We start from the raw sequence: 13777 nt of genomic DNA, 5'->3' as shown, positions 1-13777 counted from the left end.
GTTCAAGAACCACAATAAGGCCACATTACCTCCAAGGCCATTCCAACCATATAAGCCACCTGTAATTAAAACTGCCCTAGTGTGGATGTACCACAGGGATTGGTTCTAGACAGTAAGTCCCCGAGATATCATTAAAAGAAAGGCCTGGGCCTGCTCTGTGATATTAGAAGGAGGGCTCAGGGCTTCCACACTAAACAGCTTTCAATTCCACTCCTTTTTCCAAGCTTCTAGGCCCTTCCCATCTCTAAGCACAGACTACCCCACCCACTCAACCGCGGGAAGTAGGGTAAACTAGGCAAGATGAACAAGAGCACCTGTTTTTCTCCCATCCCACATCCCCTGTCGAGCCTTTCCACAATACCTACAAGCTTTCGGGCCTGGGCCTATGCCCATCCAGACCCCCTACTACCCCCCTCACGACATCCACTCTATACCCTCTACACATCCCTCTATTCATAACACCTCCCCTTCACAAAACCTCCATTCCCCATTTATACACTTCCCTTTACTAACCTTAAGCATATGGAACCCAGAACCCCAAGGCCACGGGCCACTCTAAAACCACAAATACTCTAGTGCCTCCCCCCCATCCACACACCGTGACGCCCCTCAAAACCTTCTCGTCCCATCCCCACCTCCCTATAGGAAGCCGCGCAGGCATCCATAGCTGCCCCCCCCTTTCCCCAAGGCCCCCAGAATCACACCCCCAGCCCCGCACCACACACACAAATTTCACACCCACACCTCCCCAGCCAGCTCTTCTCCCCCTCCTTGCCCAGCCCCCGGCCTGCCCTGGATCTCTTACCAGCTGGGTTTCTGTGAGGAGGGGGGTGGGATGGAGGAAAGGGGGGTGGGAAGAGACCGTCCGCAGCCCGAGGCTCCGCCACGGACAGCAATCTGAGCCTAACAAGGCTCCAGGCCCCCGTCGCTCCCTAAGCGCCGAAGCACGGGGCGAACCGAGGCCATGACGCAAGCAGCGCCAAGACCCAAACGGACCTCAGCTAGGAGAAGTACAGTCAAGGCGTGCGGGGGTCTAAAATCCGGCCTTATAAAAGCCGGGAAGATCGCGAGACTTAGAGCGCGAGGCGAAGTTGCCAGCTCTCCGAAGGGAAGGGAAGAAGAGGGAAGGGAAGAGACGGAGGAAACGTATGAAACGCCTCTCCGCGGCCCTCTGGGAAATGTAGTTCCCAATGAAATAAACCCCGCCCTAGTCTTGCTGTTTGACGTTTCCTGAGGGTCTTTAGTGCACCTGGCGGCTGTAAAAAATCATGACTTCAATCTGCCTTGACGTCTGGCCCCAATCTCCTTATTCCCTCAAATTTTATCCTTAATTTTCATTTATTCATTCATTCAATAAACATTTATGAAGCGCTATGTGGCAAGTACTCCGGATCCAAAAAGAGGCAAAAGACAGTTTCCATCCACATTTTCCATCTCAACAATTCCATTCCATTCCATTCAACTATCACTTCTTAAACACTCAACCCACTATGTGGAGAAGATATAACAGGTACACAGATGAGTAAATACAAGACAATTAACGGAGGGTGAAAGCACTGACAACCAGGAGGATGGATTAGGAGAATAAACGTGAACCTTGAAGGAAGCTAGACTGAGGATATTACCCCCAAACAAGGTTATGGTAGCTGTCATTTATGTACTCTTCCTGCTTCCTCAATAAGTTCAATGCCTGGCTCGCAGGCTTTCTCTATGCTCTAATTCCTGCTCTCATTCTAGGAAATTTCAACATACATACTGATACTCCCTTAAACATACCATCTTCCCAGCTATTCAATTTACTGAAATCAAATGACCTACTCCTCCACTCCATTACTGCTACACACCCTTGATCTTGCCATCCACCACAAGTGTTCTACTTGTTCATATTCAAGAACTCTGAAATTCCTTCATCTGAACATATTTTTTTCTCATTCCATCTTTCCCTGTGCCTCATGACCCTAACACTCCTGTTCATCACCTACACCATGACTTCCATTGGCTCTACCTTTCCAGTTGTTGCCCAAAGCATCACATCTGTGTTTCCTTCCCTATCTTGACCCCTTAGTAAATCAATTCAATTCTACAATATCTTCTACATTCAAACCTCTTGCTTCCTCTTCCAAATCCCAATCTTGGATTACTTCCACCATCTGCTGCTGTTCCTCCTACTCCTGTGTTGCTGAATGGAGGAGAAAAATCAAAAACTATGATGACTGGGATTGATGGGATGCTTGGGTGCTTGTGCTTGGAGCCCAATTTCTCCCTAGCCTCAGAAACACTGTCTCCGACAATTTCTCCCCAGCCCAAGGACACTGTGCCTAGCAATTACTCATGAGTGTGCCCCAGCAAGACCCTTCTCTCTTTCCCTGGTACAGTTACAAACAGTGCCTGAAGGAATTATTAGTTTTAACTGGCTTTGCACTGGGCCATAAAGAATTCTTGCCCACTGTACTATCTATACTACCACCCTACCTCATGATCTACATCCTGGACTCCTCATTATCTGTATTCAAGATTTAAGACATGTGTATACTCCCTACATCTATCTTGTCAAACAAGACATTGACTGGTGGCAGACTGGACAACTCTCAGTTACTCCTGAACTCTAGTTAACTTAGTGACTTAGCAGCCCTAAATCCACACCTCCATGCGGCCCCCCTTGTGGGCTTTTCCTAGTAAAAGCTGGGTAAAACGCCTGCACCTGCGCAATAGGTACAAGAAGTGCTTGTTCCTTTTAACAACTGACCACTCCTTAACCACTCCCTAATCCCTGAATCACCTAGTTAGCATATTTGGCTCATGTTTTATTGTATTTTATCCTATATAAACTTTAACTGTATCCCTCTAAGGTTGCAGGTTCCTTAAGAATCCTTGCCCGCTGAAAAGTGTAACAATAAACTTTTTGCCAACCTGACTTAAAGTATGCTTGAGTCTATGAATTTATTCCAGACGACCCTGTCATGTACTTTAGTCTTTGAGGGGTCACAACCTCTCAGACCGCAACAGGATTATTGTACTGTTAGAAGACAAGCGTGATTGGCATCAACTGCCTCTAGAAATCCTGGCTGGAAAATAAAACCGACACATTCAGGACCTGCCCTCCTCCCCCACCCACCACCACCCCACCTTGACCTCTCGCTTGAAGACCAAGTTACCCCTAATTTTGAAAAGAAGAAGCAAGGACAGGGAAGTCATTCCCTATGGAAGGTCTAGCCCAAGCCCTACTCAAGCTATTGCCTCAGGGATGAGATTATTCAATCATATTCTTTAGGAACTTCCAAGACTGAGAAGTGGGAGCCTGACAAAATGGGGGAAAGGATAGATTTCAGAGTAATATAATACAGCATAATATTAATTTCTTCACAAGACAATCTTTTTATACTTCCCTAATCTATTCACTGTTCCACTTGTCATAATGGCTATTTCAAATATTTTCACCTATCTTCAAGCTTTCTATGGCACTGCCTTCCTTCAGCTCCCAACTAAGGACCTTTCTTAATACTTCACAGAAAAAAAAAATTAAGCCATTCCTAGAAAACTACCTCTTCTCTCTTATCTCACATAGATCAGATGTCTTCTCCCACTATATGTTCACACGAAGAAGTGGCCCTTCTTGCCAAACACTTCTACATGTACACTTGATCCTATTGGGACCCACCTTCTGCAGCAGATTGCCCCCTCTATCATCCCTACTCTCTAATTTTCAATCTCTCTCTCCCTACTAGCTATGTGTCTGCTGCTTTCAAACACTCATGTTTCCTCCATCATTTAAAAAAAAAATGATCCTACTGATCAGGTGATGGGACTTGGACCAAAGGAGGATGGGCCTGGGGAAATCTCTGGCATTTACCTGAGGCTATAATCCCATCAACTGGCCTTTCATTGTGGCTACACCCAATCTCTCAATTCTGTTACCCTTAACCTAGCCTAGTCCTCCATTGCTTTACCTCCCCAGGTCCCTAGGCCACTTCCCACCCTTAATCCTATCTAGGCTCCCTTCTCCCTTGGCCACCCCTGGAGTTCTATTACTTCATAGACTACTTGGCCACTCCTAGATCCCTCCCATAGTCTTTCCTTTAAGATGTTCAAATTCCTAAAATCTAGCCACTGCTCAGATTCTTAGAATCTAGTCAATACTTACAGACTCCTAGATTCCTCAAGAGTCTGGCAATATGGCAGCTCTTTAATAAACCTTGCTTTTGGCTGAAAGAAGGCTTGGGTCGAATTCTTTCAGGCAGAACTCAAGTGTCGGGATCTTGGGGTTCCAGCACCCCTAACCTCTAGACCTCATCAGACCCCTAAAAGGAAAAGACCATGTCTTTGAAAGCAACCCAGTCCCTGAATTTTCCAATACATTTCAGCAGCCCAGATCACTGGCACCTTCCCACAAGGCACTTGGCCCACCCAGCCCATCAAGATCACCTAATTAACCTGCTTCATATTCCTTTCAGCATTGCACCTGGCCCACTCCAGACTACTTACCATTCCTTAATTCCTTTCTCCCCTGTGACATTGACACCACCCTAGTGAAGGCCCTCACCACCTCACACCAGGTGTTGACAGGATTTTACTGAGCCAGTCTCTAACCTGGACATTCTCTGAGCCAAACAAAGCAGGCCTAGAGACAGGAGTACCAGTAATTAAGTGGCTGTTTAATTAATCAGTTTCAGAGTGAGGAATGCCCTCTTAGCTGGAGTAAAACAACAACATATACATAAATCATACATGGAAAAGAACAAGGGGGGAGGTAGATTACAAACAATCATTTTTCAGGGCTTGAGTGATTTCCCATGACAAGCCTACAATACAGGAGGACAATACAACAATTATTTAATTATTTCAAATTTGGGGGGATCATGACCACTCCCTACCCAGGGCACAGAACCAGAGCTCTGTATGTGAAAGGACTGTCCAGGGTTTGATTGATCATTTCAAGTAGCATTGTAAGTCTGACTCCAGAGCCAGAAAGGCAGCTCTTGAGAAATCTAAATGATTAGTATATTCATTACACATATCATATCGATTAATATGAAAATCCTAATTCCCTTCACACAGGATAATTGAAAAGGTCTGCTGGTTGGTCTCCACGTTTTAAGTCACTCACCTCTCCCATCTATCCTTCATTTAGCTGTCAAAGTTATCTTTCTAAAGCCAAAGTCTAACTGTCCCCACACCTCCTCTCCAATTCAATAAACTCCAGTGGCTTGCTATTACCTCCAAGAAGAAATATGAAATCTTCTGTGTGGCATTCAATGCCCTTCAAAATCTGCACACACACTCCCCACACCCCATCTTCTAAAATCTTACATTCTCCCACATCATATGTTCGCCATTGCCAGTTATCTTGATTTGTGTCTTGCCACTGGACTCTGATGACTCTGGAGGAAAGAGTGACTTTGCACAGCTTTGCCTCCCTTAAATCCAATTCACTTGCAAGTCAAGACATCACCTCCTGATGTCATTGATTGAACAACAATTCCCAATGATGCTGGCCTTCTTGCTCTTCCTCAAATAAGACTCTCCATCTCCCAAATCCAGGCATTTTCACTACCTATCCTCTGTGCCTGGAATGATCCCCCTCCTCATCTCTGTCTCCTGGATTCCCTGGCTTCCTTCAAGCCTCAGCTAACATCCATCATACCATTTACAAGAAGCCTTCTGTGTTCTCCCTGAACTGTAGTGCCTTTTCTTTGCTAACTTCAGATTTATCCTGTATAAGCTTCTTTGTACATAGTTGTTTCCACCATTGGACTGTGAGCTTCTTGAGAGAAGGAAATGTCTTTTTACCTTTCTTTGTATCCCTAGTGCTTAAAGGCACTATGCCTAGCACATAATAGGTGCTTAATATATACTTATTGACTAACTACTAATTACCCTATTTCCCCAGATTCTCTCTCCTCTCTAGGTTTTTATGACAATGCTCTTTTGTAGTTCTCCTTCCAATCTGGCCCTTCCTTCTCAGTTTCTTTTATGGCATTATTGGATTATTGAAGTAACCTGCCTGTCTCAAGTCTCTCCTCACTCCAATCCATCCTTCATTTAGTCAATAAAGTGATTTTCCTAAAGTATAGATCCAACTCAATGAACTTCAACAGCTCTCTGTCCCCTCCAGGACTAAATATAAAATCCTCTGTTTGGTGTTCAAAGCCCTTCAGAAGATAATGAACCCCTCTTACCATCCCTTTTCCAGTCTTCTTATACCCTGCTGCCAGACACAATACTCTTTGATCCATTGACACTGGTCTCCTTGCAGTTCCATGAACAGAACACTCTATTTCTTGGCTTTGGGCTTTTTCTCTTGGCTATCCCAAAATCATCTCCCTCCTTATCTCTGCTTCTTGGATTCCCTAGCTTCCTTCGAGTTCCAATTAAAAATCACTTTCTACAGGAAGTCTTTGTCAATCCCTCTTTAATCTAGCGCCTTCTCTCTGTTAATTATTTCCTATTTATTCTGTATGTAGCTTATTTGTACAGTTTGTTATCTCCTCCATTATATTGTGATGCAGGCATAAAGGCAGTATACATTTTCTTTTTTTTTTCCTTTTCTTCCTTTTCTTTTTTCTTCTTCCCCATGATCTGGCACATATCCTGGTGCTTGACTCCCTGAGGCCCCTGTGGTCTGAAAGTCTCTCTCCTCCTCCAACAAACAGCCACTTTATGGTTTAGGGACTCCTTGTCCCCACGAAAGCAAGTGCAGTGCATCCTCTCTTGCTCAGAGAAAGACCTTTGTGATGTGTTAGTCTTAATTATGATTTCATAACTATGTAGATTCTATAGCTCCCGGCATGCATTTGCTGACATTTAACACTCACATCTGTGCACTTGGACACTTCCCTTGTCACACACATAGAGGCGGACCTCCTCTGTTCCTCCTTCCCCTCTATCTATAAAAAAACCAGTTCCTTCTCTGTTCTACCAACTGATCGGAGCTGCTTGGTTCCATTTGCTTATACGACAATAAAGCCCTGCTTGACTCACTGCCCTGAGAAAATTATCGAAGTGAAAAAGATCAATAGTGTCAATAAGAATGAATATTGAGAAAAAGCCATTATATCTGGCAATTAAGAAATCAATAGTAACTTCGGAGAAGTGCAGTTTTGGTTAAAACATGCAGCTGGAAGCCAGACTAAAGAGAGTTAAGAAGAGAGTAGGAGGAAAAAAAGGGGAGACACCTTTTGTAGAGGGCCTTCCCAAAGAGTTTAGCCACAAAAGGGAGGCAAGATATGATAGCTAATGGGATGGAAGAATCAAATGAGGTTATTTTGAGAATGGGGAAAAAACCAATGTGTTTGTAGGCTGTAGGAAAGCAGCGAGTAGATAGGGAGAAATTTAAAGATGGCCAAAGATGGCCTAGACCTTGTAAGTAGATAAATAGTCTAATCATTAGACTGTAATGTAAGCTTGGCCTAATGTAAGCATGCTCATGAACTTTGGAGCGTGTGAAGATATTCTATTACTGTTTCATGTTCTCTTGCCATATGGTGAGAAAGATCCCTTTTATTTTCTGCTACCACAAAGAGAGCTGCTAGTAACATTTTAGAACAAATAGGTTCTTTTCCTTTTCCCTAATCATTTTTGGAAATTGACCTAGTAGTGGTATTGCTGGATCAAAGGGTATAGGCAGTTTAATAACTCATTGGGCATAATTCCAGATTGCTATCCAAAATGGTTGAATCGGTTCACAATTCCACCAACAATGAAATTGTGTCTCAATTTTTCTACATCCCCTCCAACATTTGTCACTGTTCCCTGCTCTGCTGAAACTGAACTGAGCGTACATTCAAAAGGACACTAGCCCAAGTGAGCTCTCCTGGCTGACTGCATTTGAGGAAAGAGGCATTCATCACTTTAAGCTTCAGGGTGGGGAGAATACCTGCAGCCTATTCTCCCCACCCTAATTTACAGGCAGTCATGAACTCATGGCCCTACTGTTGCTTCCATTTATGGTGTGGCTTTTTTTTTTCCTGCCTTAAGTGAAGGAGCGTTGGATAGAACTGATGAGGCTTTGAACTAGTGAGCTGGAAAGGTCAGTAGAGCACCAGGGATCCAGGAACTTGAGTTCAAAATTTATTAGCAGCTTTGCCCAGTGAGAAGTGGGTTAAAACACTGCCATCCTTCAGTTGGTCAGATTCTCAAATTCCTCCTTATCCTCGACTTTTTACAGAATTGAAACTGTTCTCTACAAAGTTATTAATAATCCCTTAATTGCATGCTTGATTTTCATTGGATCTATAGCAGTCAAGAGAGATTTTATTCATTCATTGGCAATGTCAGGATCCCCACACCAAGACCACCCCCTGTTTTTTTACTCCTGTCTTTTTACTTATAGGAGACACCGTGTTTTCCAGAGCTAACACCCAGCAAGCAAGCTGTGCCTTGAGCTTGACATAACAAAAATCTTTTGCATTCACCCTCTGGATGATCTCAGCTTTGGCAAAATCCTAGAATTGTTTCTCACCAGCCCCAGGTGGTCCTTGAGCTACAGGACAAGTACCTGTAGAACTCCTGTTCCAGTTATTAAGTCCTGCTATGAATCAAACTTGTCTCATTCTTGCTGTTACACCTCATTGTTAGGGCTACAGCTCACTGTACAGCCATTGGTATAAGAAACTGAGATTTGCCCACACTAAGGTGGGTCTCCTACTAGAGGAGGCCCCAACACATGTGTCTGGTTTCCCTCTTCCAGCAGAATAAAGAAAGTTTTTTGCTTATGATCATTGTTATCTCTTTGGTTTTATTTATTTATTTATTTATAGTTAACTGTGGTTTTGATAACCTGTGTGAGATTTCCGGCGTTTTTTTAGAGTAAATAGCAGTTGCAAGGGGGGCTGTGGCCCTTTGGTCATTTATCAGGATTGACGGCAATGAAGCATTTTGGTTTTTTTGTTTTGTTTTGGCTAGGCAACGGGGTTAAGTGACTTGCCCAGAGTCACAAAGCTAGTAAGTGTTATGTGTCTGAGGTCGCATTTGAACTCAGGTCCTCCTAAATCCAGGGTTGGTGCTCTCTCTACTGTGCCACCTAGTTGCCCCTGAAATGAAGCATTTTGAAGTTAATTCAGTGGAGTGAATACTTTGTAACAACTTCATTATGTTTGAGCTCACTCTCCCCAAGGACTGAAAAGATACAGAAGAGAGTGTGCTCCCATGTTAGCTAAATGTGTTTCTACTTCTGTTCTTGCTATATTGCTTCATTAATATCTTTTTGTTAGAACTAATTGGTGTTAATTAGTTAATTGATACTGGGGTGATAACCTTTGGGTCAATCAATGACATAGGAGAGATATTAAGTACAACTGGTGATTGATATTGTGGAGAGCACATCAGAATGGAGACTCTAGCTAACAGCATTAGAAAGATACCCTCAGTTCCTCAGGGGTGCCCCTCCCAAGAAACCTAAAGGGGATATGTAGCTAGCCTTGCTCTGAGGGACTTATTTGTTTATGCCAGTGGGAGTCGAGATAAGAACTACCCCCATTCCTCTACCTCCAGCTTACATAGGCTGTACACAGAAGAAAGCAAAAGTTGAGAAGTTTACAAGGAAATTTAGCTACTACTGCTGCTACTACTACTGCTATTACTACTGTGTTAAGTTTAATATATACTTTTAAAAACGGAGTATACTTGTTTACAATTTACATTTGCCTATATAATCTTCTTTTGTGTTCTCACTCATATACCAAGATGTTACATTTTTATAAGTTCATAATAAAAGTTTAAATTTAAAAATGGAAAAGTTTATTTTGATTGTCTTACTTGACTGTCCCTTTAATACTAGCTATATTTTTGGTCATCTTTGCCAACTTGTTCATATTTCCGTCTTCTATCTTCCCATCTCCTTATCTTTAAACTCCATCTTCTCACCTCTCCTATTTCCTTATTCAGCTGTCTTTCATGGCCATCTCTTTCTTTTAGGTGAACCTTTTCCTAAAATTCAACATAACTAAAGTTAACTTCATTAGAAGGAGTATATTAAAGAGGAAAAAAAGGCATTAGATTTGCAATCCAAAGAGAGGCTTTGGTTTGAATTTGAGGCCTCTGAGTCTGCTACTATATGTGTGAAGTTGGGCAAATTGATTAATCTCTCTGGGCCTTGATTTCTCACCTATAAAACAAGAGGTCTAGAAATGAATAAGTAGTCAAAGGATGTAAACAAACATTATAAAAAGAATAATTGCAAACAATGAATAACCATATAAAATTGTTTCAATCATTAATAATGAGCAATTAGCAAAAATCTACCTTCTCATTTCTTCACCCCACACCAGTTGAGAACTAAAGAAAAAGAAAACCCCCTTTTCCAACTTATATAATTAAACAAAACAAATTTCCTCATTGGCCATGTCCAAAAAATATATATCTCATTCTACATTCTGAGTCCTATTACCTCTCTATCTGATGAATAGCATGTTTCATCATTAGTCCTCAGAAATATGGTTAATCTTTAAGTTAACCAGATTTCCTAAGTCTTTCAAAGTTGTTTGCTTTTGCCATATTATTATCGCTTCTTAAACAGGCCTATTCACTGAATGGGTGTTGCCTCAGTCAAAGTGAAAACTTGAAAAGGACTGTACTTGAGGACCTAGAAGGCCACAGGTGGTTTTGAGGCCACAGGTTCCCCACCCCTGAGCTAAGTACACAAGACATACTAGTCAATGACTACAGTAAGCTACTGTTTGATAAACCCAAAGACTCCAGGTGGGATAAGAACTCATTATTTGACAAAAACTCTTGGGAAAACTGGAAAATTGTATGGCAGAAACTAGGCACAAATCAATACCTTACACCATATACCAAGATAAGGTCAAAATCAGCACATGATTTAGATACAAAGGGTGATACCATAAGCAAATTAGGAGAGAAAGGAATAGTGTACCTGTCAGATCTATGGAGAAGGAAAGAATTTGTGACCAGACCAGACAGAGAATATAATGAAATGCAAAATGGATAATTTTGATTACACTAAGTTAAAAAGGTTTTACGCAAACAAAGCCAATGCAACCAAGATTAGAAGGAAAGCAGAAAGCTGAGAAACAATTTTTACTACCAATGTTTCTGATAAAGGCCTCATTTCTCAAATATATAGAGAACTGAGTCAAATTTATAAAAATGAAAGTCATGCCCCAATTGATAATTGGTCAAAGGATATGAACAGGCAGTTTTCAGATGATTAAAGCTATTTATAGTCATATAAAAAATACACTAAATCACTATTGATTAGAGAAATGCAAATTAAAACAACTCTGAGGTACCACCTCACACCTATCCAATTGGCTAATATGACAAAAAAGGAAAATGATAAATGTTGAAGAAGATGTGGGAAAATTGGAATACTAATGGTGTTGGTGGAGTTGTGAACTGATCCAACCATTCTGGAGAGCAATTTGGAACTATGCCCAAAGGGCTATAAAACTGTGCATACCCTTTGACTCCACAATACCACTTCTAGGTCTGTTTCCCAAAGAGATCATATAAACAGGGAAAGATCCCACATGTACAAAAATATTTATAGCAGCTCTTTTTGTGATGGCTAAGAATTGCAAATTGAAGGGATGCCCTTCAATTGGGGAATGGCTGAACAAGCTGTAGTATATAAATGTAATGGAATACTATCGTGCTATAAGAAATGATGAGCAGGTGTACTTCAGAAAAACCTGGAAAGACATATGAACTGATGCTCAGTGAAGTGAGCAGAACCAGGAGAACATTGTACACAGTAACAGCAACATTGTGGGATGATCAACTTTGATAGACTTAGCTCTTTTCTTCAATACAATGATCTAAGACAGAGGTTCCCAAACTTATTTGGCCTACTGTTCCCATTACTCAGCACCCCCCTGGAAATGTACTTTCTTTAACCCTGTAAAGGGTTTCTTGAAATTTGCATCATTTAAAAAAATAAATATATATGTAAATTTTAAAAATAATGCATCTTAAATTTAATAATTTATTGAAAGTTTGTGGAGTTTTTCCTGCATTGAAATTTTGAGTATGCAATATTGCATCACATAATTGTTAACAAAAAATCTGATTATGCAATATTGTATTAAAATTTTTAAATATTTATTACACTTGCACTATTGTTAACTGCTTATCACACAATTCAGAAACAATCTAAATTATATTTCCTACATGTTGACTATCATACATGTAAACAAGTCATTACACACACATATTTCTGACAATGAGTGCTGGACCTCCTGACAATACATGACATGTTCACCTGCCAACCTGCTTGTTAAAGCCTGTCAGCAGACTTAATCATTGATTAATTATAACTTGTATTTTGTGTGGTTAGTTGGAAAATAATGTAATCACTACAACTTTAATTCTGCTATACTGCAGATGATACATGTATGAATGATTTTTCAAAATTTTATTCTCTTCTCTTTTTTATGCTTTTACCAAGCCCCTTATTTATTTTTATTCAATGCCACCCAATTGCACCAGAGGCTACTACCACCCCCCTGAATTGTTCCAGCACCCCTTAGGGGCAATATCACCCACTCTGGGAACCTCTAATCTAAGACAATTCCAAAAAAACTCACGATGGAAAATGCTATCCGCATCTAGAGAAACAACTATGGAGTGTGAATGCACATAGAAGCATACTATTTTCTCACTCATTTTTTTTCTTTCTCGTGGTTTCACCTTTTGTTCTGATTCTTCTTTCACAACATCAGAATGTAGAAATATTTTTTTAATATGATTGTACATATATATAGCCTATATCAGATTGCTTGCCATCTTAGGGAGGAGTGAGGGGAGAGAGAAAAAAATTTGGAACTCAAAATCTTATAAAAGTGAATGTTGAAAACTGTGTTTACACATAATTGTAAAAAAAAATTTTTAAAAAAGAAAATAAAAACAGGGGGAAAAGAAATGTAAAAAAAATTAAAAGATTTATTTTCCTTTATTCTCCTCATTATTTATCTTCCCTTTCTGTCTATTCTAGACTTTTATTCTTTGATTCATGAATCTCATACTTATTTAGTTCTTCTTCAGTCTCTGTATTTGTCATGGAATTAAAGTTTCTCAGGAACCTGTTTTGGGTTCCTTTTTCTAAATATTATCCACATTATTTTCTCGTAGGTCTTGTACCCTAGCGTACTTTTCTGTTGTGCCTCATTCAGAAAGACAAGATCCTGCAGGTGAGAGAAAGGATATTCCCACATGGCACGAATTTCCTATTTCCCTGATTGTACAGTTCATTATTAACCTTTGCCTTCCCCATGGTTATTTTTTCTCCATTTGCCATGAAATCTCTTCCAAGGGTCCATGCCCTCACATTTTTCTGGGTACCAGGTGCCTCTAGGTGCTCCAATTCCCCCTCTAGGACAAGATCAAATCCTTGCCAATTTTGCCCATTGTAAGTTTTCCACCTCTCTTTGTAGGGTATCTGTCTTCTCCCATGACAGCATTCATTACTCCCACAACTGAAACAAGATTCCTTTATTGCTTTTCTCTTATTTCTGTTCCTCCATTTGTCTCTTCAACTACCCTCCTGTAACATTTTTTCTTACTGAGAGAGTACATGAATTATTTCACCTTCATTGCTAACCACTGACTTGAAAAGGAGGCATCACACATTCTGCCTATCTTCTTCCTCTCCTCTCCCCTTTTATTGCCCTCCCATTCTGAAATTTAGTCCCACAAAATCATTGATTCACATATAGGCACAGGATTGTGTGGTTTAGTCCATGATGTTTCAGACCTGTTTCTCCACATCTTTTTTATTTGACTCTTCTACTTTAGCTCTTTTATCTTTCTGTTCTTTTAG

General features: G+C 40.9%; 1 protein-coding gene across 2 annotated transcripts in view; it reads right to left on the bottom strand.

The window, feature by feature from the left end:
* KIAA1191 (KIAA1191 ortholog) overlaps positions 1-1122 on the bottom strand; it is a 32329-nt gene extending 31207 nt beyond the window's left edge. For both annotated transcript variants that reach the window (XM_020998874.2, XM_020998875.2), the window contains exon 1: positions 806-1122. The gene's annotated coding sequence lies outside the window, so the exon portion shown is untranslated. The remainder of the gene's footprint in view (positions 1-805) is intronic.
* Positions 1123-13777: the final 12655 nt, after the last annotated feature.

Source organism: Phascolarctos cinereus, unplaced genomic scaffold, assembly GCF_003287225.1.
Source record: "Phascolarctos cinereus isolate Bilbo 61053 unplaced genomic scaffold, phaCin_HiC Scaffold_2;HRSCAF=192, whole genome shotgun sequence".
NCBI classification, from domain to species: domain Eukaryota; kingdom Metazoa; phylum Chordata; class Mammalia; order Diprotodontia; family Phascolarctidae; genus Phascolarctos; species Phascolarctos cinereus.
The sequence above is the reverse complement of the archived record's forward strand: the minus strand, read 5'-3'. Positions and strand labels throughout refer to the sequence as shown.